At 35.3% G+C, this 24,783-nt stretch overlaps 1 long non-coding RNA gene across 1 annotated transcript; it reads right to left on the bottom strand.

Annotated features, from left to right (window-relative positions):
- Positions 1 to 14,076: 14,076 nt before the first annotated feature.
- Positions 14,077 to 21,886, bottom strand: LOC131035142 (uncharacterized). The gene is made up of 3 exons (XR_009103916.2): positions 21,398 to 21,886; positions 21,141 to 21,211; positions 14,077 to 14,457 (listed from the first exon to the last, which is right to left on the bottom strand). It is a non-coding gene; the product is annotated as an uncharacterized LOC131035142 (long non-coding RNA).
- Positions 21,887 to 24,783: the final 2,897 nt, after the last annotated feature.

The raw sequence follows: 24,783 nt of genomic DNA, 5'->3' as shown, positions 1-24,783 counted from the left end.
AATCTTTAGTTGTATCTTCTGCTGCTTCAGACTTGTGACCTTCGGTGCCTTGATCTGTATCCTTAGGAGCTTCGGTAGAGACAGGTGGCTTGACCGGCAGATAAGGCTGAACTTGTTCTAAGACAGATTCACTAGATACAAGTTTTGCATAGGTAGTGCCTTCTATCATTTCCTGCTCCGGTGCTTCTACATCCATGACATCTTCATCAATTTGAATAGTGTTAGTCGGATCTTGCTTGGTAGCATCAGGACCTTGCTCGGTGACATCAGGATCTTGCTTGGTGACATCAACAATTTCAATTTGAGATTGTTCACCGACATCCTTTCGTTTGAAGATATCCAGCCATTTGGCTTTTGTCTCATTTTCTACATCAATGTATAGCCCATTCATCAATTTTAAGGCTCTCTGTTTGACAAGAAATTTAGAATTGTATGTTGTCAAATGCTCCTTTATTTCTGCTACAGACATATCAGGAAATAGATGGACTGGACTTCTTTCTCTTATTTGTTTCTCTGAGTCCATTGCATATTTCCATATGTTATCAATATGTAAGTATAATTCACTCGGAAGTGACTTTACTAGTTCTAATGGAGCTAGCCGAAACTTTAGAAGTGTGTAGATGACAGCTTCTTCAATTTATCGCTTCTCATCATTATTCCTAGTCTCATACTTGACATATCTAAATCCTGCAAATCCACCATATTCTTTAAGATTGGCACAAAACTTTTCAACACTATGAATATTTACCTTCTTGCTTTTTACAATCTGAAATTTGTTTGCAACATCGGATTCTATATCACTAGACCCTTTTGCCAAAATGAGTCTCCGAGTAGATTTCTTATAGGTCTTGGTTACCTTGGGAACAGTAACACTCTTTTGTTTCTTACTCGGTGATGCAGCTGATGCTCTAGTGTTGGGTCTCTTTGTTGGTGGAGTCGGTAGGGCCTTTGTAATGTCTTGTTTCTTTCTTTTCAAAACTTTACCCTTAGGCAACTCGGTACTTAATGTTATTGCTGCCTGTTGAGCTTCTGATTCCTCTTCGGTAATGGCAAGAGTGCCTTTGACAGGTGTAGAAGAGGATGCTTCTCTGAATTTCTCAGATAAAACCTTTATCATCTTTGTAGCCTTTCTTGTAGCTTTAGGTACTACAATGCTCATTTTCACCTTTTCTTTAACTTCTTCATAAGTTCCATATCTTAGTTCAGTAGCATGCCTTGGCAATGAAAGATAGGCATCAATTTGCTGTTGTGTAATATCATAGTCAATCTCATAACCCATTAGTGGCAAGGATTGAGTCCTTGGTTCAACAGCATTCATATAACAGTAATCAGTGTCTATCTCAAAACATATATCATCCTTATATTTCTCTACCAGCTGTGGTGGAATCCTGTACCTGTTGTGCATCTTCTCTTGAAATTTGTTGAAATAGTCATCCATGATATCATTAAAATTATCTCCCAATTTCTTGATATAATCATTGATTTGATGGGTGATAGGTCGGTGTATCTCCCAAACTACTTTACCGACTGAGGGAAAGAACTTCTCAAAGTAAAAAAACATGCATACAAGAAGTGAACCAAACTTCAGTGTGTTTGCCGAGTTTTTCTTCTTCGGCTTCCTTATTGTGTTTAGGTTCTCAAACAAGTTCTTCAATAGCACTTCACACAAGTCTACTTTCATTCCCTTTTTCACTATTTTGTAGGCTAAGTCAACCGTTGCACATGGTACACTGTTTTCCCTTACTGATTGGAAGAAACAATAACCAATACTCTAATTGCAAACTTAAGTTTTGCATCAGTGACATTGTTCAATTTCAGTCCTTGGTAATCAGATTCTACTCCAGTTAGATTGATTAACTCCTTCTATGATATCATTTTTTGTGCTCGTGCATGATCATAGATAGGATACCCGGTGATCACATGAATGATTTCCTTAGTGATTTTGAATGGTTGCTCCTCTAGCCACATAAAATCATCATGGACTCTGCTTAAAACAAACTTAACCCATTGGGGTTTGAACACACGGGGATAGGCTAGGGCTTCAGTTAATCCCTTGATTTTGATATGCTTGTACTTGCTATCCATTTTGCCATCGGTACAAAGTTCATCATATATGTCACTGATCTCAACATGACCGAGTTCTTCAACACGGCATTTGGTGAAGAATCTAACATCTTCGACTAACAAGACTCGATCAGGGATGAGTGAGAATGCAGTTTTGTCATTCGGTTTAGAGGCGACTTTAGGAGTCAAAGAGTACTTCAGCAAGGGCTTCTCCATATTCTTGACAACTACGGGATCTTGGATCTTGGGCGCCATTGTAGATTCCAGGTAAAAACTTAGCAAACTATCCTTAAGGTTTGATGGTTTACAAACAACTGACGCTTCACACTCGGTAGATAATAGCAATTTTACAAGATCGGAAACCAGCTTAACAGTGTGATGAGATTTGATGTAAATACCTTGAAATTCGCTCTGAATGAAGTTTGATCGCCTTGATTCGCTCTGCTCTGCTCTCTTGTAAACTTGGTGAATGAGAATGACCATGAAAATACCTTTAAGTACACAAAATACCTTATCGGGCTTCATGCAGGTTAGGTCAAAACATTAAATGCACTCGGTTTACCTTTAACCGATTTACTCCCTTTTTTTTTTGTTTTAACAGAGTAACCAAATTTCCTTCATTTATCGACTTGACAGGCTTCCTGTATACACCGACTTGACAGGTTTCCTGTAAAGTACTTTTTGATAGAATTTCAAACTTACTAATGCATCTTAACTATGCAGATTTTGAATTTTGTACATAATAGAATAGGAACTATTATGATTTAACCTTTAGAGAATGCAGTCCCTTCATACTTTTTCTGATTAATTTGGAATAGGTGCACCTAACTTGGTAGGTAAGGTGCTTTCTTCATCTGAAATGATTTCCTTCTTTTTCCAAATCATCTTAAATTTTTCTTTTATCTCTTCAATGTCTCTTCTAGGTTGATCTCTGCAATCTCCAGCTAAATGTCCAGCTTTATGACAATGAGAACATGCCATACCAGGATTTCTCCATGATCTTCAGTTGTTCATTCCAAACCTTATAAAATAGTTGACACTAATATGTCCATATCTTCCACAACATTCGCACCATATCCTTGTATTGTAATCCCATGGTACTGCTGCATATTGTCGGTAAGGATTTGTGTAAGTTCGGTAACCACTAGTGTTTGCTTGGTGTGCAGACCACATGTGATTTTTTTGCTTAAACCAGCATTTCTCGGTACTATGTCCATATCTATTGCAGTTTTTACAAAACCCTTTGAATTTTGCCTTCTGATAGTTGTTAATAGACTTTGTCCTACATTGATTAGATGTGTGACCATATTTATTGCAATTGTAACAATACTCATTTGACTTAGAGATAGTTGGTTGCTTACCTTTTCTGATCTGACATTTGTTGGCAGTGTGACCTTGATTTCCACAGTAGTAGCAAATAGGCTTCTTCCTTTTGATGTTATTCCTGTTTCCAACTTGCTTTGATGATTCTCCTCTCTCGGTAGTATGAGTTCCTTTCTCGGTTGATTCTTTTCCTTTGTAACTGAGTCCTGCATCTTTGTTGGGTCTTCTTGTATTCAGTTGCTCATCCAACATCTTTGATGCATCATAACTCTTTTTCAATGTTTCTTTGGATTTCTTCTCTGTTTGAAGTTCATTGATCAATCTTGATACTTCAAGTTTCAATGCTTGATTCTCATCATTCTTCAGAATTGCTTCATGATGTGCATAACCTAGTTGATCTGTCATATTTTGTTGAATCCCAGTTAACCTTATGATTTCATCATTCTTATCAGATACTGAGACTTCAAATTGTTATTTCTCTCTTTGTAGATCTCTTGTTTTATCCTCAGTTGTCCTCAATGCATCTAGATTTTCAGTCATCTGTGTACTGAAATGTTCATGTTCTCTTTTCATTGCTTTTATTTGATCAGCCAAAGCTTTGTTCTTTTCTTTCAATACTCCAATCATTTCTTTAGTCTCTTCAGATATACTATTCTAAGATGATGTCTCAATTTGTTCCACTAACTCTTGAGAATCCTACAAGTCGTCAGATAATCTTCTTCTTACTTTCAGAGATTTTTGCATTTGCCTTTGCATGTCTGCAATCACTTGATTTGCATGATCCAGCTCTTCTTGCAGATACACAATCCTCCGAGATTGTTTATAGTCTTCCATTGATAAGATCTTTCTCTTTAGGTAGTTAAACCCTTTTCCAAGATTCAAGCTCTGATACCAATTGTTAGGCCCAATATGGAAAGCTAATGTACTGAGAGGGGAGGGGTGAATCAGTACTCCAAAACTTTTCCTTAATAATAACCTTACTGTTATGCATAAATAGAATAGTGCAGTAACATAAAATAAAGTTAAAACAAACAGATAACAATCATACATGATTCACTCCATAACACATATATTTTGGTTATGCAGAAACTCTTGGTTAGAGAGAAAAACTGCGTTGGGGATGGCACCCACAACTTCACTACTGCAATAATAAAGATGCTCGGTTAGAGCTACATGTTTAGCTATTTCTGATAGCTTACCCTGTTAGGAGTAACAAGATCTGTTAGATCTACCTTGCTAAAGGATTTCACAACATTATTCTGAATGCTGCACCTGGTTAGAGGCTTTACAATTTATAGACTTGGTTAGAGTCTTTTACCCTGTTAAAGGTTTCTCTTTCAACTTCACAATATTACAATAAAATCATTACAAACATCTACAACTTTACATCTAAAATGTTATAGCAGATTCTATGTGCTTAGAATAAGATTACCTTGCTTATAGCATACCTCGGTATATAGTAACTTGGTAAACCCTTCTATTTACTCTATTCTTCGACTGTTCTCTGAAAACCTTCTCGGTCACCTCTGTGTCTCTGTAACAGTCTTCCTTCATACATATATGCACACACCTTGCTCTTAATCTATGCTGTATAAATAGATCTCTTAAAATGGTGATCCAATTCATTGCTTCGATCTTATAAACAAGATTCCTCGAATGAATAACTAAACAAAATATATCATTGGTTAGATTGACCTTGTAATCATACACAATCTTCTAGTGCAATTTCCAATGTAATAACAGTTAGATGTGCCTCGATTCTTGTAACGCGTTTTCATATGCATGTCCAGGTTCAATGTATCTGGTAACACGTTTCACTCGGTCAATATCAACTCAGTGTGTTAACTTCGCTGCTCGGTAGCCATAAAAAGATACTCGGTAGACAACTCCGTGTATAGTGTTTTTTGTGACTACTTTCTTCTTTAACCAACTAGACTATGCATACCGACTTCTCTGTTTATACCGACTGTATGATTCGATAGTGCTAACTGACTAGAATATATAGTATGACTTTGAATATAAAAACTAATGGCAACTTGATAAGTAGTAACAGTGTTAAGTCCTTGAGGATGATTGATCAAAGAGAGATGATGTTGATGATTAGAAGAAATTTGATGACTAGGATATTCTTGGCATGAACATGACTCAATAGATGATTGGTTCAGATGGCAAGTTGTATGACAAACCATATAAAAAAGGAAAAGTAAAAAAGGGTAAAGAAGACATTAGTTAAAACTTAAAACCATGGGGGACATAATGGCTAGTGGGCCGTGGAGCACACCAATTTGCATGATCACATGTCCATTTCCATCTCTGCATAAGCACACCAATTTGCATGATCATGCTTGGAAGTTGGTTAGAAGCTTCTTTGTTATCAAAAAAGATGGCTAGTTTTCAAACTACATTTGGACATCATATTGTTAGGAAGGGGGTTATGTAAATAGCTACTTATTCATAATCTGCTAATTTGCATCTCCTGGCTGATCCTAAACTACATACTGTGATCCTCATTTCAAATCATCTGAGTGTGATCTGAAAAATTGATGTAATTTTTTTTTAATACTATCTAATCTAGAAACAATTTCATAGTATCTCTAGGGATTGTGAAAATCTGATATCATTAAACTTCATTCAAATATCTTCTTCCAATTTACGAATTTACTACTCAATGTGATTAAATTGCACATCAATAATCTACTTGAGTTTAAAAACAACTTCATGCGAACTGGGATACAATGTTGTAGTCCAATTCATCCAAGGTTGTGTCGAATAGTGGAGGAATCGGTAGGATAATTTTTTGAGAAGTGTTTAGTTTGATGAGGACTACTCAAAGCTATAAGCATAATCTGAGTAGGAAGTATGCCCTCTTATGATTTGTGTTAACCTATTAGTATTATATAGAGGCAGGTGATTCCTATTTGTCTTATTTTTAGCAACAACAAAAAATTTGTGGACAGGTAAGGGATTTTTCCATATCATGATGAAGACATAGTAACTTGTAAAGACATAACTATAAAACTATCCCTTTAGGCAGCTGATCCAAACTTTCACTGTTAAATTACAAATTTAACCCAGTTGTCAGTATCATTTAGAGGATTGATTGAACTTATCTATTCAATAACTATCCAAGTTGGATTAAGTCAAATAAATTGTATGGCAATGTATCTATTGTCATGATACGTGTTTACATGTTGTAAGGATAACTTTGATCCTGATACTTGTTTACATATTGTAAGGATAAACTTGATCCTAAAGCTTCTTCTGGAATATACACAAAGTGCAGATATATATCTGTAAATCGGTTGAGTTAGGAGGCCTGATCCTGTTTATTTGATCTCTCTCATGTGTCACTTGAAAGGTTTTTCATTGGGCTTCTGTCATGATAGTATAATAAACAAGTAGAGGAGAGAGAATCTTGTTGCCTTAAGTTGCTTGAAGAAGAAAATGCCATTGGTTAGTAACAAAAAATAGAATGTTTGCTACCAATCACCAATTTGAGGCCATCTTGGGAAACTCCAAGTATGTGTATGTGTATCCTATAAAAAGCATTGGGGCTTTTATTGCTAAATATGTTATTTATTGTGCTAATATAATCTTGCATTTGTATTTTGTTAACAAAGTTGTTTTGAACCTCTAAAACGTTGGAGTGCACTCCCAAAACAATTCTTTGTTTCTTTTGTAGGATCTAGCTGTATTCAACGTCATAGTGTCTCTTAAATAATTAAGAGCTTCTATTGACACTTGTTTTCTGCTCTTTAGTTTCATAGATTAAGAGCTTCTATTGACACTTGTTTTCTTCTCTTTAGTTTCATAGAGTCTCTTCTTCGATACTCAACACTCCGAGTCAAGGTGAAGTAGTATGGAGATTAGGCTAAGTGCTCCATACTTAAATAGTTCCAAAAATATTTTCCACAACTACAACACCATGAAATAGGGTATAGGGTTTAGGCTAAGGGCTTCGGGTGTCGGTTAGGGTTTACATATATAGGGTTTAGGGTTAGCGTTTACATCTATGCTTTAGGGTTTAGAGTAGAGTAGGGTTAGCGTTAGGGTTAGGGTTTAGAGTTTTAGGGTTAAGGGTTATGGTTATGGTTTACAACATGGTTAGGGTTAGGGTTAGGGTTTAGGGTTTAGGGTTAGTGTTTACATTTATGTTCAAGGTTTAGAGTTTTAGGGTTAGGGGTTAGAGTTTTAGGGTTTAGGGTTTAGAGTTTTAAGGTGAGGGTTAGGGTTTACATATATGGTATAACATATGGGTTTAGGATTTAGGTTATGGTTTACATAAAGTATAGGATTTAGGGTTACGATTAGGGTTGTGTTTAGGGTTGAGTTTTAGAGTTTTAGGGTTTAGGATTTAGTTCGGGTTAGGGTTAGGGTTTAGGGTTACAGTTCAAAATTTTAGGGTTTATGATTTAGGGTTAGGGTTAAGGAGAGTGTTATAGGGTTGAGGGTTATGTCATGGTTAGGGTTAGGGTTGAGGGTTGAGGGTTATGATTATGGTTTACATCCTGGTTGGGGTTAAGGTTGAAGGTGGCAGTTAGGGCTTACAATTTTGTCCTCAACCCTCAACCCTAACCTTAGCCCTAAAATTATAAACCCTAACCATAAACACTAAACCCCCTGACCGTAAACACTAAACCCTAACCCTAAACCCTAGCTTAACCCTAAAACTCAACCCTAATCTTAGTTAGGGTTTAAGGTTTAGGATCAAGGTTAGAGTTTATATTGATGTTTAGGGTTAGGGAATAGAATTCTAGGGTTTAGGATTAGCTTGAGGATTTAGATTTTTAGGGTAAGGGTTCAAATTTTTAGTGTTTAAGTTTAGGTTTTAGGGTATATGGTTAGGGTAGGGTTGAGTTTTTTAGAATTTAGGGTGAGGGTTAGGATTTAGAGTTTAGGATTAGGGTTTATATATAAGGTTATGGTTTATATATATGGTTAGAGTTGGGGGGAATTTTAGGGTTGGGGGGAATTTTAGGGTTTAGAGTTAGGGTTAGAGTTTATATTTTTAAGGTTTAGGGTGAGGGTTAGGGTTTAAAGTTTTAGGGTTTAGGATTAGAGTTTACATTTATCTTTAGGGTTTAGGGTTAGGGTATAGAGCTTTACGATTTAGGGCATATTTAGATTTTTATGGTTTAGTGTTTATAATTGAGGGTTATAGTTTCCGTAGTGTTTAGGGTTAGGGTTTTGAGTTTAGGGTAGGATGTTTAGGATTTAGTGTTTTAGAATTGGTTTAATGTTTAGGCTTTTTAGCATTTAAGGTAGAGTTAGGGTTTACATATAAGGTTAGGGTAGGGTTATGGTTTAGGGTTTATGATTGGGGTTAGGGTTTACGATTATAATTAGGGTTTACATCATGGTTTACACTAAACCCTAAACCCTAACCCTAACCCTATTTGTAAATCCTATCCTCAACCCTAAACCCCAACCCTAACCCTAAATGCTAAAAAGTGTAAACATTAACCCAACCCTAAACCCTAAGCCTCATCCTAAAACTCTTAACCCTAACCCTAACCCTAAATGCTACAAAGTGTAAACATTAACCCAACCCTAAACCCTAAACCTCATCCTAAAACTCTAAACCCAAACCCTAACTCTGAACTATAAACCCTAAACCCTAATATTAAAACTCTAAACCCTAACCCTAAACCGTAAAACTCTAAACCCTAACCATACCATAACCATGATGTAAACCCTAAACCCTAACCTTAGCCCTAAAATTATAACCCTAGCCTTAAAAATATAAACTCTAACCCTAACCTTAGCCCTAAATTTTAGGATTAGGATTTATATATAAGGTTAGGGTTTATATATATGGTTAGAGTTGGGGGGAGTTTTAGCGTTAGAGTTTATATTTTTAAGGTTTAGGGTGAGGGTTAGGGTTTAAAGTTTTAGGGTTGAGGGTTATGGTTTAGGGTTAGAGTTTACATTTATCTTTAGGGTTTAGGGTTAGGGTTAGTATTTAGATTGTTACAATTTAGGGTTTAGAGTTTTAGGGTGAGGGTTAGGGTTTAGGGTTTAATTCAGGGTTATAGTTTATGTAGAGTTTAAGGTTGAGGTTTTGAGTTTAGGGTAGGATGTTTAGGATTTAGAATTCTAGGGTTGGTTTAGGCTTTTTAGCATTTAGGGTTAGGGTTGAGGATAGGGTTTACATATAAGGTTAGGGAAGGGTTTAGGGTTTTATGATTGGGGTTAGGGTCTACAATTATGATTAGGGTCTACATCATTATTTACAATAAACTTTAAACCCTAACCCTAACCCTTATCCTAAAACTCTAAACCCTAACCCTAAACCCTAAAACTGTACCCTTAAACCCTAACCCTAAATGCTAAAAAGGGTAAACCCTAACCCTCATCCTAAAACTCTAAACCCTAAAACTATACCCTAAACCCTAAACTTGAAACCTTAACCCTGAACTATAAACCCTAAACCCTAAACTTAAAACCCTAACCCTGAACTATAAAACCTAAACCCTAATTTTTAAACTCTAAATCGTAAACCCTAAATTTGTAAACCCTAAAACTCTAAACCCTAACCCTAATGTAAACCTCTCTACTCTAAACCCTAACCCTAACCCTCAACCCTAAACCCTAAAACTCTATACTCTAACCCTAAAAATAAATGTAAACTCTAACCCCGACCCTAAAACCCCAAACCCTAACCCTCAACTCTAAAACTCTAAACCCTAACCCTAAACCCTAAAATATGTACCCTAAACCCTAAACCCCCTACCCATGAACCCTCAACTCTAAAACTCTATACCCTAAACCCTAAACTTGAAACCTTAACCCTGAACTATAAACCCTAAACCCTAAACTTAAAACCCTAACCCTGAACTATAAAACCTAAACCCTAATTTTTAAACTCTAAATCGTAAACCCTAAATTTGTAAACCCTAAAACTCTAAACCCTAACCCTAATGTAAACCTCTCTACTCTGAACCCTAAACCCTAAAACTCTATACTCTAACCCTAAAAATAAATGTAAACTCTAACCCCGACCCTAAAACCCCAAACCCTAACCCTCAACTCTAAAACTCTAAACCCTAACCCTAAACCCTAAAATATGTACCCTAAACCCTAAACCCCCTACCCATGAACCCTAAACTCTAAAACCTAACCCTAAACCCTACATAACCATAACCCTCAATGATAAGCCCTAACCATGACGTAAATACTAACCCTAAAACTCTAAACCCTAACCATGAATTAAGCTTTGACATTTATATAATTGACTTGTATATATATTCTTGTCTATTAAAAAAAAGTATTGATTACATTGCATGTGCAAATTGAATTTCTATGGTGTATATAAGATTAAAAATACAAATCAATCAAAAACAACGTAATGATATAAATACCATTCAATTATAATGCACAAGCACATGACATACACCACACAACTTCTATTTGCACATGTAATCACAACATTACGTACATGTCAATTCGTATTAAGATCATATTGGGTGCTCAATATGCATGTGTGCTTAATATTTTTTTATGTTGGTGTTGCATCCAATGTGCACATAAAGCTACTTTTTATTGAAGTTCTATGGTGACCCAATATGTATTAGGCTCTGACTTTTATGCAAATGACTTGTTTACATATTCTTGTTTATATAAAATTTATGGTATGATTGTATCACATTTAAATTGAATTTGTATGGTGTATGTTGTGTGTGTTAAGATTGAAAGGTATTTATATCATTGAGTAGTTATATGTGATTGTTTTGTTTTTCATATATACTATACAATTTCAATTTACATGTGATATAATCATACCATAAATTTTACATACCTTGTTTATATAAAAATTATGGTACAATTTTATCACATGTAAATTAAATTTGAATGGTATGTCGTGCATTAGGATCGAAAGGTATTTATATCATTGAGTTTTGGATGTGATTCGTTTGTATTTCATATAAACCATACAAATTCAAATTACACATGATATAATCATAATATAAATTTAATATAAAAAAGAATATGTATACAAAACAAATGCATAAATGTCAATTCATTTTAATGTTATATTGTGTGACTAATATTTACATGTGCATTATATTTTTATGTGAGTGTCACATCAATGCATATAAAAGCTACATTTTATTAAAGTTGCATGGTGACCTATAAATTAGGATTTTGCATTTATGCAACTAACTTGTATAATTTCTTGTTTATATAAAATTTATATTATGATTACATCATATTTTAGATGAATTTGTATGGAGGCCATATGTTTGTGTGCATTAGGTTTGAATGGTATTTATATCATTGAGTTATATGTGATTGATTTCTATTCCAAATACATCATACAAATTCAATTTAAAAGTGATGTAATCAACACAAATTGTATATAAGAAAGAATATGTGTTTGAATCAAATTGCATAAATTTCAAAGCCTATCCACCATAGGGTCATACAATTTTAATAAAGGGTAGCTTTATGCAACAACAACATATGATTTGTTTTCAATATATACCATACTCGTTTAGTTTACACATGTGATGTAATCATAACATAAATTTTATATAAACAATAATATGTATACTAGCCAATTGTATAAATGTCAAAGACTAATTCATATTAGTTCACTATATAATTTTACCAAAAAGTAGTGTTATATACACATGGGTCACACGATACAACCTTAACATGGATTGACATTTATGCAATTGACTTGTATATACATTTTAGTTTATATAAATTTATGTTATGATTATATCTCATGTGTAAATTGAAATTGTATGGTATGTATGAAATACAAATCAATCACAATAATGTAAATCCAACTCAATAATATAAATACCATTCAATCCTAATGCATACAACATACACCATATAAATTCAATTTTCATGTGATGTTATCATAACATAAATTTTGTATAAACAAGAAAATGTCACCACACAAATTTAATAAAAAGTATTCTATATACACACTTGGTGCAACACAAACGTAAAAAATATATGCACATACACATTCCACACAAGATAGCCTTAATATGTCTAAACAAGAAAATATCTAAAATTCAATTGCATAAATGCCAAAGCCTAATTCATATTAAGTCACCACACAAATTTAATAAAAAGTATTCTATATACACACTTGGTGCAACACAAACATAAAAAACATATGCACATACACATTCCACACAATACGGCCTTAATATGAATTGGCATATATGCAATTGACTTGTATACATGTTCTTGTTTAAATTAATTTTATGTTATGATTACATCACGTGTAACTCAGATTTGTATTGCATGTATGAAATAAAAATCAATTAGATATAACCCAATGATACAGATACTATCCAATTCTAATGCACACAAGCACACAACATACACCATACAAAATCAACTTACACATGTGATGCAAGCATAGCATAAATTTTATATAAAGAAGAATATGTATACAAGTCAATTACTTACATGTAAAAGCCTAATTCACATTAGGTCACCATACAACTTTAATAAAAATTAAGTTTATGTACACACCACAGAGAAAATACACGTTACAAATTCAATTTACATATATGACGCAATCATAACATAAATATTACATAATAAAAATATGTATACAAAGCCTAATTCACATTAGATCACCATTCAACTTTAATAAAAAGTAAGTTTATGAGCACAACATAGAGAGAATACACATTGGACACATAACACAACAATAACATGAATCATCTTCATGTACTATCATACAAATCAATCACATATAACTCAATGATATAAATACCATTCAATCCTAATGCACATGAGCACACAATATGCATCATACAAATTTAATTCGCAAATGTATACTATAGACATCATTTGCATAAATGTCAAAGTTTAATTCACATAAGCACACCATACAACTTTAATGAATAACAACCTTATTTACATCACATAACATTTAACCATGTAATATGTACTAGACCATTTTACATTTTATATTAATCAATTACATGCATATGTCTAACTTACATATGAACTGCCAATAGTGATTCACATTTGATGCAACACCATACATGTATGCCATGCAATTTTAACCAAATATTACACATACAAACTAGTTAATTCAAAAAATCAAATGAAAAAATATAATTATAATAAACAAACATACTCTATATTTATGATAAGCATTTTACAATTAAAGATTACATTACTATAATTGAAAGAATATATATTTCTATTCCTAACCTTTAATATATATATCAATAAAATATACATACTAGTTATATATCAATAAAATATACATACTAGTGTAGACTCACTTCAAGACATATTGCTCACTTCAAAACATAATATTCACATAAAATCAAATTAATACTATGATTGCTTATTTCCTTATAAACTTTAACTAAACATGTGCTATATTAAAGAAAGTGTATTTTTATACTATATTTAAAAATAAAATGATTATTTTATTCTGTAGATTCAAATATAACTAAACATGTGGTATATTAGAAGTGTATTTAAAAAAAAAATACATGATTACTTTATGGTGTAGTTTCAAATATAATCATATATAAAGAGTATTTGTCAATTATAAAAAAAAATGTATAATGTTGAATTTTGATGGACATTTATGTAAAGTAATCATTTTAATTGAAAATAAACAAATTATTTGTATTAACTTTTAAGATTGTGTTTAGTTAACATAAAACTTATTACCATTTAAAAAAATTACAGCAATCATATTTTTGACCAATTTAAAACAATCAAAAACAAAATGAAACAAGATAATACTAGTAGAGAAGCAAGAAAGACTCTCAAAGATGTCCATGGCCATCTTTGAGAGTTTTTGGAGGGATATTTCTACCCCTCCTCGAAAAAAAATGGTATATCTTTATTGATTATAATTGTTGAGGAATGTTTACAATAAATAATGATAATAATCAATTTGCATGTTTTATTCTTCCACTCCATTATTAAACAATATTATACATTGATCCCTTTTCAACTTTCATCATTGTGCACAAATCCTTCAATGTCTCACTTGTCCAAACCTCCTTTTAAATTGTCACTCATGCAAAACATGTAAATTAAGAGATGAAAATTGGCCTTCGCTAATGTCTGTATTTTTCCAGCAAAATTCCATTCAGTTGAAGAAGAAGAAAAAAATTAATTCCATTCAGTTATAATCTGAATACTTTGCAAATGCCTAATTGATATTATCCAGTCATGATATGGGTATACTAGTCAAACATATGCATGTCTAGAACCTGGGTTCTGCAAATTGTATTTTCATTGACTGTATGTTGTAATGTGCCAATCAAAATGGGAGGTGCAGAGCATTGAAGAACATTGAGGTGCAATTTGTATTCCTCTGCATAATACTCGTTGAACTCATACCGCATGCCAATATGTAGAACTCATACCGCATGCCAATGTTTCAAACATTTTATTCAAACAAATGAGAAACAGGGGATGGAAAAAAAACTTACAGAGCTATGGCTGACCAAAATTCTAAGCAAATTTTTTTTTTTTTTTAAATTGTGACATCCTTTGGTTTTGGAACTGATCTAGATTACTGCCTTCTCAAATTTTTTGTATCACGGGACTCAATAAGATGAAGCACTTTGCATGGGAAACTTATGATTTCTGAGTAGGTTTGTGTTCTGTTTTGGCCAGGACACCTCAGCCCACCAAAAGATTACAAAACCAGAAGCATATTCAGTAAAACATATATATAGCTTGTGAGAGATCTAATCTAGTGCATGCATTGCCATATTTTGCCATATTCATCTTACTTTTCGTCATCAAATGACAAATCATATAAAAAAGGAAAAGTGAAAAACAGTAAAGAAGACATTAGTTAAAACTTAAAACCATGGGGGGCATAATGGCCAGTGGGCCGTGGAGCACACCAATTTGCATGATCACATGTCCATTTCCATCTCTGCATAAGCACACCAATTTGCATGATCATGCTTGGAAGCTGGTTAGAAGCTTCCTTGTTATCAGAAAAGATGGCCAGTTTTCAGACTACATTGGGACATCATATTGGTAGGAAGGGGGTATGTAAATAGCTACTTATTCATAATCTGCATGATTTGCATCTCCTGGCTGATCCTAAACTACATACTGTGATCCTCGTTTCAAATCATCTGAGTGTGATCTGAAAAATTGATGCAATTTTTTTTTAATACTATCTAATCCAGAAACAATTTCGCAGTATCTCTAGGGATTGTGAAAATCTGATATTTGCTACTCAATGTAATTAAATTGCACATAATAATCTACTTGAGTTTAAAAACAACTTCATGCGAACTGGGATACAATGTTGTAGTCTAGTTCATCCAAGGTTGTGTGGAATAGTGGAGGAATATGTAGGATAATTTTTTGAGAAGTGTTTAGTTTGATGAGAATTGCTCAACGCTATAAGCATAATCTGAGTAGGAAGTATGCCCTCTTATGGTTTGTGTTAACCTCTTAGTATTATATAGAGGCAGGTGATTCCTATTTGTCTTAATTTTAGCAACAAAAAAAAATTGTGGACAGGTAAGGGATTTTTCCGTATCATGATGAAGACATAGTAACTTGTAAAGACATAACTATAAAACTGTCCCTTTAGGCAGCTGATCCAAACTTTCACTGTTAAATTACAGATTTAACCCGGTTGTCAGCATCATTTAGAGGATTGATTGAACTTATCTATTCAATAACTATCCAAGTTGGATTAAGTCAGATAAATTGTATGGCAATGTATCTATTGTCCTGATACGTGTTTACATGTTGTAAGGATAACTTTGATCCTGATACTTGTTTACATATTGTAAGGATAAATTTGATCCTAAAGCTTCCTCTGGGATATATATCTGTAAATTATTGAGTTAGGAGGCCTGATCCTATTTATTTGATCTCTCTCATGTGTCACTTGAAAAGTTTTTCATTGGGCTTCTGTCATGATAGTATAATAAACAAGTAGAGGAGAGAGAATCTTGCTGCCTTAAGTTGCTTGAAGAAGGAAATGCCATTAGTTAGTAACAGAAAATAGAATGTTTGCTACCAATCACCTATTTGAGGCCATCTGGAAAACTCCAAGTATATGTATGTTTCTGAGTGACCTCATTTACAAAGATTAAAAGCTATTAGTGTATCCTATAAAAAGCATTGGGGCTTTTACTGCTGAATATGTTATTTATTGTGCTGATATAATCTTGCATTTGTATTTTGTTAACAAAACTGTTTTGAACCTCAAAAACGTTGTGGTGCACTCCCAAAACAATTCTTTGTTTCTTTTGTAGGATGTAAGTGTATTCAAAGTCATAGTGTCTCTTAAATAATTAAGAGCTTCTATTGACACTTGTTTTCTACTCTTTAGTTTCATAGATTAAGAGCTTCTATTGACACTTGTTTTCTGCTCTTTAGTTTCATAGAGTCTCTTCTTCGATACTCCACACTCCGAGTCAAGGTGAAGTAGTATGGAGATCAGGCTAAGTGCTCCATACTTAAATAGTTCCAAAAATATTTTCCACAACTACAACACGATGAAATGGGGATGACTTCTCTTCAAGAAAAGGCAAATGATCCAAGAAAATCAAGATTAGATTCTCAATCCATTTTGAACTTCATAGGAATTTCACAATCTATTTTTGAGTCCACATGGATTTCAGTATCAATGATTCATCATAGTATTATAATCGGGATGCTAAAAGAAAGATAAACATTATTATTCAGCAATTACAGCAGATTAAAAAGCTCCTAATTGTCGTCATATTGCTAGATTGGGTTTCCAAATGAAATGAATTTTTTGTTGGTCATATGGCTAAACTCTATTCGTCTTTTAGTTGCATACCCAGAATATGAAATTACAAGTGAGTACAACAGCTTACAGTCATGGCAAAATATGAATTAGGTAACCATGTTACACAGCTGGCTTTCTTATATTTGGGTTTGGCAAGTGAGATCCATTCCTCTTTGTTTAAACTTGAATATTTAAAACATTAGATATCAGTTGGATTTCGTTGGCCAAGATCCCTTCCAATGTTGGAGAGTTGAGACCCATTTCTGTCTGGGAATCATTAATACATTCGACATATCTCTGTCTTGCAAAAGATGTTGCAACAGTAACTAAAACTGTGAAGTTCACAACTACATATTTTCATAGGCAACTAGGTTCTTTTTAGTGTTGAGATAGTGTAACTGTACGGTGCCATGTTACTAAATGTGCAGATTCCAATTTGCAGGCATTTGCTCACGAGGTCATGGAGTATGTGGAGTTGGACAACTTAAGGTATGCATTGGTAGGCCTACACGGCATTTTTTCATTAGGTCATGGAGTATGTGGAGTTGGACAACTTAAGAGATGCATTGTTAGGCCTACACGGCATTTTTTCATTAGGTCATGGAGTATGTGGAGTTGGACAACTTAAGGGATGCATTGTGTCACTGGATTATCAACTGAACAAAGAAAAAGGTTGAATTGCTGTAGAGATTGCTGCAATTCCCTCTACAATTTTCATGGATGAACCCATTTCTGGACTACAAGAGCTGCTGCAATTGACATGTGAACTCTGTAGTATTGTTGATGCTGGAAGAACTATTGTATGTACTGTTCATTAGCCTAGAATTGACATCTTTGAAGTATTTGATGAGGTGAGAGAATATCTTAGTTGAGACTATCTTATATCGTTAGTTTCAGTGACCGATAATAATTTCTACCTACAATGGATTCAGTTACTTTTGATGAAAAAGGACAAATCGTTTACAATGAACCATTAGGCCGCAACTCTCACAAGATTGTCGAATATTTTGAGGTCAGGACTTGTAGATGAGATATCACAACAAGATCTTTATCAGACAAGAAAGGTTCTATAAGGCATAAAAATTCCTTACTTTCAGAATTGTGAACTGCGGGCTGTTTATCCAAGCTTGAGTAAATTCTACAAAGTTTGTTTAGTGAATGACTAGACAGGTATCTTAAGGAAACAAAGCATGGTACGACATGTGAGAAGTTGGAGGATGCACAAGAAAAACTAGGCATGTTCTTGGAGTGTATGTCTTTCTATTAGATTTAAGTTGGAAAACATTTGCAGATAACAGCAGCAATTATACAAGAAAATTTACAAATAAAGTTTCCCCATGTAAACTGTACTATTCTTCCAAGGGAAAGTCAACCTTCAGAACATATAATTCTGCTAACAGCTATATGAAAGTTCGGCATAGACTGATGGTGGTGCACTGGTGCAGAAGCACAGAAGATGGATAAGCGATCTTCTTCAGTTTGGTTTTGGCATCTTTCTTTTTCAGTTATTCAGCTTGCCATTGATATTATCTGCTTTTTTGGCATAATGGGGTTAGTAGCTCATATTGCGAATAGGGATGAGTTCAAAAATGAAATCTTGGGATCACTTCAACTCTATCAGGAATCATTAAACCGAGTCAAGATGTTTTTTCGCCACATATTGGGTTAAGGTCCAAACAAAAGGGCAAATGAATTATGTTTTGGGGAAAGTTTTCAATGCATATTCCATCGAGTTGAAAATATGAGATCTGGAAAGCCAACGGTCACAGTTTAATAAAAAGCGAAAATGGGAGTTTTGAAACAGAGTTTTGATATCCATCAAAGCATAACGACTAAGAGGATTCTTGTCAGATATGATAATCGCAGTTACCCTGGTAGACATGTGCTCAAAATGTGGAAGCAAATACAGGCCATGTGATCCATTTCACAGAATGGTTCATTCGAAATGTAGTTTCATGGACACGTATGAGAAATATGGAACCATCTACGTGACATGTGAACTGATTGAATGATTGTCTCATTGAAATGAATTTCAATGAATGCAGGATATGAACGGCCAAAATGGACTTGTTGAAAGGGCTTAGAAACTGTCGCTGGTAGGTGTGGAAGTTGATTCATTGCCCAAACATCATGTGGCTGAAAATTGATTGCAGGAAAGGCGAAGGGGCAATGTGGAGAATAAAGTAAAGTCGACCGAATAAGCAAAATTGAAAGGTCAAGAAGCTACACAGCCAGCTGAGTAAGGATAGAGGCATTGGAAGAAATAAAGAGTTTCAAAGGAAGAAGAAAAAACACCATCTAACCATATGAAACAGGCTTTGAATTACCAAGATGTAGAAATGCAATATAAGTCAGAATAGAGAGACGATGTGGAGGTGTGTGGCCAATAGGAGTGGCATCGACCCAAGTGGTGTGGGGGGGGCTGTGCAGCACATGAAAGGGGAATAGTATGTAGCAAGGGAGAAAGCAGAGATAAGGGGTCATTAAAACAAAAATAGTTAAGACCTGCGCTGAGGAGATGAAAAGAGTGCGTAGAGAATAAGAATATTGAGCAGAGGGTGTTTGTCTGTGCAGATTGAGAAGAGCCTATTGAGAGAGGTCGATGTTGTCCAATTGTATATAGAACGATTTGCATATTGAGACGCATTCGATGAATAAAGTAAAAATTGTGTTGAGTTTATTTGTAACAGCGAGACTATGTTTGTATTTTGAAATTTGAATTTGTAAGACGAGGAGTTGTCTTGCATCATGCACCAACATAAAATCATGTTGCCGATAACCCTGCAGCAATTATCTCAAATACCGCAAAGATTCATCAGGTACATCTATATTATATGACTGGGAGGCCCCAGCAAAGGGCATCATATCTCCTCTTTATTAAACCAAAAAGAGAAGAAATGGGTGTTCCTTCCAATCATGAGAAAGGAGGAAATAATGAGGGAAACCAATCGCCTGAGAAAAAAATTGGGTCTAAGAAACAATGAAATACTAAAACTCAAATAGAGAAAGCCATGGTTTCGTCTTGGAAAAATAACCATGGAGAAGATATTAAAAAAACCTTCCGGTCAAGAGGACCAAAATACTAGAACTAATAGAAGAAATCTATGGAAGTTACAAACAGGCCAGCTATCTTGAGAAATAATAAGCCGAGCCTACAGTTATATTTGAAGAATCAATGCAAATAAAGTAGGCAAGCAAGTCCATTTGTAATAGTTTGGTTTGGGTGTGTTAAAGGGAAAACAGTATCAAAAATTGCTAGCGAACTTGCAAGGTAGCTCAATTTAAATAGGACCTGCAAGGGAAGCCTAGGGAAAACAGGGACTAGATTCATTATTAGAAACAGCAATGTTAAAATGATTATTACCTCATGAATGTTCATATCATAGAGCACTAACACAGGCAAAAGCCTACTTCAATGGAAGATCTCAAATTATCATCTCTGCTTGCTAAAGTTGCAATCCCGAGTTTCGAAAACTAAACAGTGTTCTTAGAAAAACCTAGGGAGATTACATCAAAGTTTCAGTTCATCAGCTTCTCACATTGATAGCATGACACCAGCAAACCACCTTAGCAGCTCCAGGGTAAATCAGATTTCATTCTCCAATTATCCAACAAGATTTCAGAGCCATGGGTTTGCAAGTTGGCTACAAAATCTAAGCAAACTGTAGCACCTATTTCTAAGTGCAGTGGACATCTCTCCAAAGGAAACATCCAGCGAGTGGGGTCAATTTAATTATGTAAACCTTGAGTTCTATAAAGCCCTATTTATGATATAATAAGGTTTTACATCATAGAAGGGCATTCAATGGAATAGAGTGACCCTATTTGAGAAGGCTTATTTAACAGAGTAGTAAAAATATAAATCAAACTAGTAAGTACTGGCTCATTTAACAAAAGAAAAATCTATTTAAATTTATAAAGAACAGAATAATAACAGGTTCTACAAAATAGCTAAATAGCTAAATAGCTAAATTTTAAAAAAGAAGTCGTCTGGACTCATGAGACATACCTGATCGATCACAACCAGCTCACTGTCAAGCCCTTTTAACCATGAACCGAGAGTTTCGTCGCACGTTGGGACTGTAAATCAAAACAAGGAACATTTTATTCAAACAAATGAGAGACAGGGGATGGGAAAAAGAAAAACCTACAAAATTATGACTGACCAACATTTGAAGAAAGCAGGGTAACTATGCCTTACTACATGAAAGGAAAATGTTTAGCAAATTGAGAAAGAGAGGATAGAGCTAACAAACTTTAACACACCTCAGTTTCTAAATCTTTCAAAGAGACAAATAATTCCGTAAGCACCTTCTGTCCAATGACCCAACACTCCAATGTAAATGCAAAGCTCAGTCCCACTGCCACAAATCCTCTATCCCTCTCTTGCCCTGATTTTACAGAGCATGGCTTCAAATGTATGAATCTCTACCTCTCTTGCCCTGATTTTATAGGCCATGGCTTCAAATGTATGAATCTCAGTCCCACTACCAGTCCCTACCACAAATCCTCTTACCCTCTCTTGCCCTGATTTTATAGACCATGCCTTCAAATGCATGAATCTCCAACGGCTAGTCCAGCTGGCCTTAGGCTCCAACGTTCAAGCATCAATCTCCCAACGGCTAGGCTCCAATGTTCCAACGACAAGCTCTTCCAACGTTCAAGCCGATTCTACAAAATTTATTAAAGCTGTGTGTTGTGTAAACAAAAACTGAGCTCTCAATTCTAATCATCTAGGTTGGCATTAGGCTCCAACGCTCCGCTCTCAATTCTAATCATTGTGTTTTTTTTGTTGCTGGGTGTGATTTTTGGTGACATGTTTGAACAATTTTTTTTTTTTTTTATTTTGATAATTTAGTTACAAGTGAGTTGGAAAAATTAAGATTTAGTTTTAATGGCATGTTTGAACCCAAAAAAAAATTATAAAATTCAGTGATAAGTGATTTATTTGTCAAGGTGATTACATATAGAAATTAATCGCATGGCATTGACTCCTCTTCCATTACTATTATTTTTAACATTTATTATTTCTTTTGACTATCTTACAACAAGTGTCATATAGTGGCATTACTTATAATAAAAATATTTTTTTTGATTTTAAATTATTATAATTTTGAGTTGTAATAAAAATATTTATTTTAATTTTTAATTATTGAATCATTGTTTTTTATTAATAAAGCAGTGAGAACAAGGGCACTGACCCTTTACATAGCATAACTATTAACGAAACCACAGTGCAGAAACGACACTATAACAACATTAACAACAACTAACAACAAAAAGAGGCCAAGTCTTTAGAAATCAGAAACAGCAGTAGAAAACACAAAAACAAGCTACAGGGGTACTTACGCACCCCAATGGCATCCATGGCACTGTTCCATTCATTGGACAAGAACTTGTAAAGGTCCCTAGCCTCTTACTTATCCTCCTCCGTGTCTGCAGTACGTTCCTTGAGCAGAGAGAGGGTGAGTGTCGAGCTATGTAACACCTACAAATGAAATTTGTTAAGGCCCATCATTTAGGCATCCCAGGCCTCCATCTTGCTCTTGAGTCGGTTGACATCATCCATGATAGCTTGCAATTCAAGCATGGGGCCCAGGTTTTCAATCCTCTCCGTGATGTCCAACACGACTGTGCGCAACTTTTCCATTTTTTGTAGACTAGGGACACCTTGGGGGTTCACAACAGCCATGTCATACGTAGTCTTTTCCATCTCCTTGGGCACATCTTCAGCAGGGGGGTTGTCAATGTCATTACCCAGGCCCATTAGGGGGAGAGATTGCATCACCCGTTCTGCCATCTTTAAATCGAGGTCCAAGTTACCAAAGTCCAAGGCTTTGTTATCAGAAATTTCCTCACCCATGGCACCCTCAAAGCCCATGTTCATAGGGGATGTATCCTTAACATCAATAGGGTCCTGGGTTTGCATCCCAAAATTGCCCGTTTCAGCGGCACCAACAGTGGTTGGAACCATGGGGTCCCTAGTCATATCCACATCCACAACATCCTCATTAGTGTCCCCCATAGTAGTATTAGGGTCCTCTCCCTCCTTGTCCCCAATGGGGTCCTCCTCCGAGTCAATATTTTCGATCACCAAGGTCTTGTTCTTGCGGCTTTTGGAAGCCAGTCTGGAGGATCTCCTTTTAACCTCAGAATCAGGGGAAGGATTGTCATTCTCAGCATCCTCAGAGGATGAATTGTGGGAAGGTTTGTCATTCTCAGCATCCTCAGAGGATGAATTGTCATCAAAGACAATACGTTTGCATTTAACAGGGGTTTTTCCTTTTCCCTTGGACAGGGAGTGGGAAGCACTGGGAGAGGCTGACAAATTCAAACTGGGGGAGACCACAAATAAAGAAACAGCAGAGGCATAAGCAGACAGAGACATGGTGGTTGTAGCAAAGCCTTCATGAAGGATACTAGAAAAATCTAGGGAAGGTCATAGATAGGGCGACAAGCTGCTGAGGAGTAGGCATTGGGGGTTGAGAGAGCGAGAGGTTCCGGGGGGGCAAAGGGCCTCATGGAATTTATACACCCTATAAATGAGGCCTTGGTGAAGGAGGTAGGGTGACTTATCCCCATGTTTGGGATCCATGGTGTCTTTAACAGAGCTTTCAATAGAGTGCAGTAAATAAAAGGCAGACAAAGCAAATTATTATTGCGGAAATGATTGAGAAGGGGCAAATGATAGTAGTAGAATACCTTGTTCTTGCCCTTGAGAGTGAAGTACTTCATGATCATAAGGCAAATCATGTTCCACGGGTGTTTGAGCTCCTCTCAAGCAAACCCACCCTGGAGTTTGACAAGTTCTTCGCGGTTGCGGAAGAATCGTTTCAAACCTTCGCTATTGGCAACATGGTCAGTACGCTTTCAGCATCGACCGTCAAGGGTCAACTTCGTAGCCTAGGCAATAGTCTCCTCAGATACATCAAAGAAAATGTCGCCCACTGAGACACGCCTTCTAGACCAGGAGGAGGCAAAAGCAACCGAGAGATGCTCATCGTGGCCCTATAGACATTCTAAAAAATTGACAACCCCTCCTTCAACATAGAAATTCCAGACCAGGGGGTCATTTCTAAAATCATCCAGATTATCTAGTTTGCATCTAACTCTGTCACCCCTCATATCCTCCGCCAACAAATCTTCTTTAGTTATGAAAAAAAAATTCGCAAAGAAAGTTGCAGAGACCTTTCGAGAAGTAAGCCGAGAAAAGATAACGGGAAGTATGCAAGCCCAACGTCAATAAATGAGACATGAAGTTTGGTGAATGGGAAAAATTGAAATCACTTTTAGAAATGATTTCCTGGTTACAAGGCATGAAGAGCTAGCAAATACCAACGACAACCATCACATTGACAATCCAATCGTACCTCATCATGACCTTGTAAGCCCAAAGGAATTACCAACAAAGCAACACGTCCATCACCACCAGATTGGTCGATTGAGTCACAACCACATCAGAAAAGATCGAAGGGATATTCTCATAATTTGAATTATGAAACCAACACCTCCAGACTACCCCAAGGGAAGAGAGGAGGGTAGGGAAAACACTTGGCAACAACTCAATCATTAATAAGAATTTTTTATTTCTCTTCGTGAAGAAGGAAGTTAACATGGTCCAGGAGGGAATTGTGACTCCTCCAACATCTCAA

The sequence above is a fragment of the Cryptomeria japonica genome, chromosome 6 (genome assembly GCF_030272615.1).
Source record: "Cryptomeria japonica chromosome 6, Sugi_1.0, whole genome shotgun sequence".
Lineage (NCBI taxonomy): Eukaryota > Viridiplantae > Streptophyta > Pinopsida > Cupressales > Cupressaceae > Cryptomeria > Cryptomeria japonica.
The sequence above is the reverse complement of the archived record's forward strand: the minus strand, read 5'-3'. Positions and strand labels throughout refer to the sequence as shown.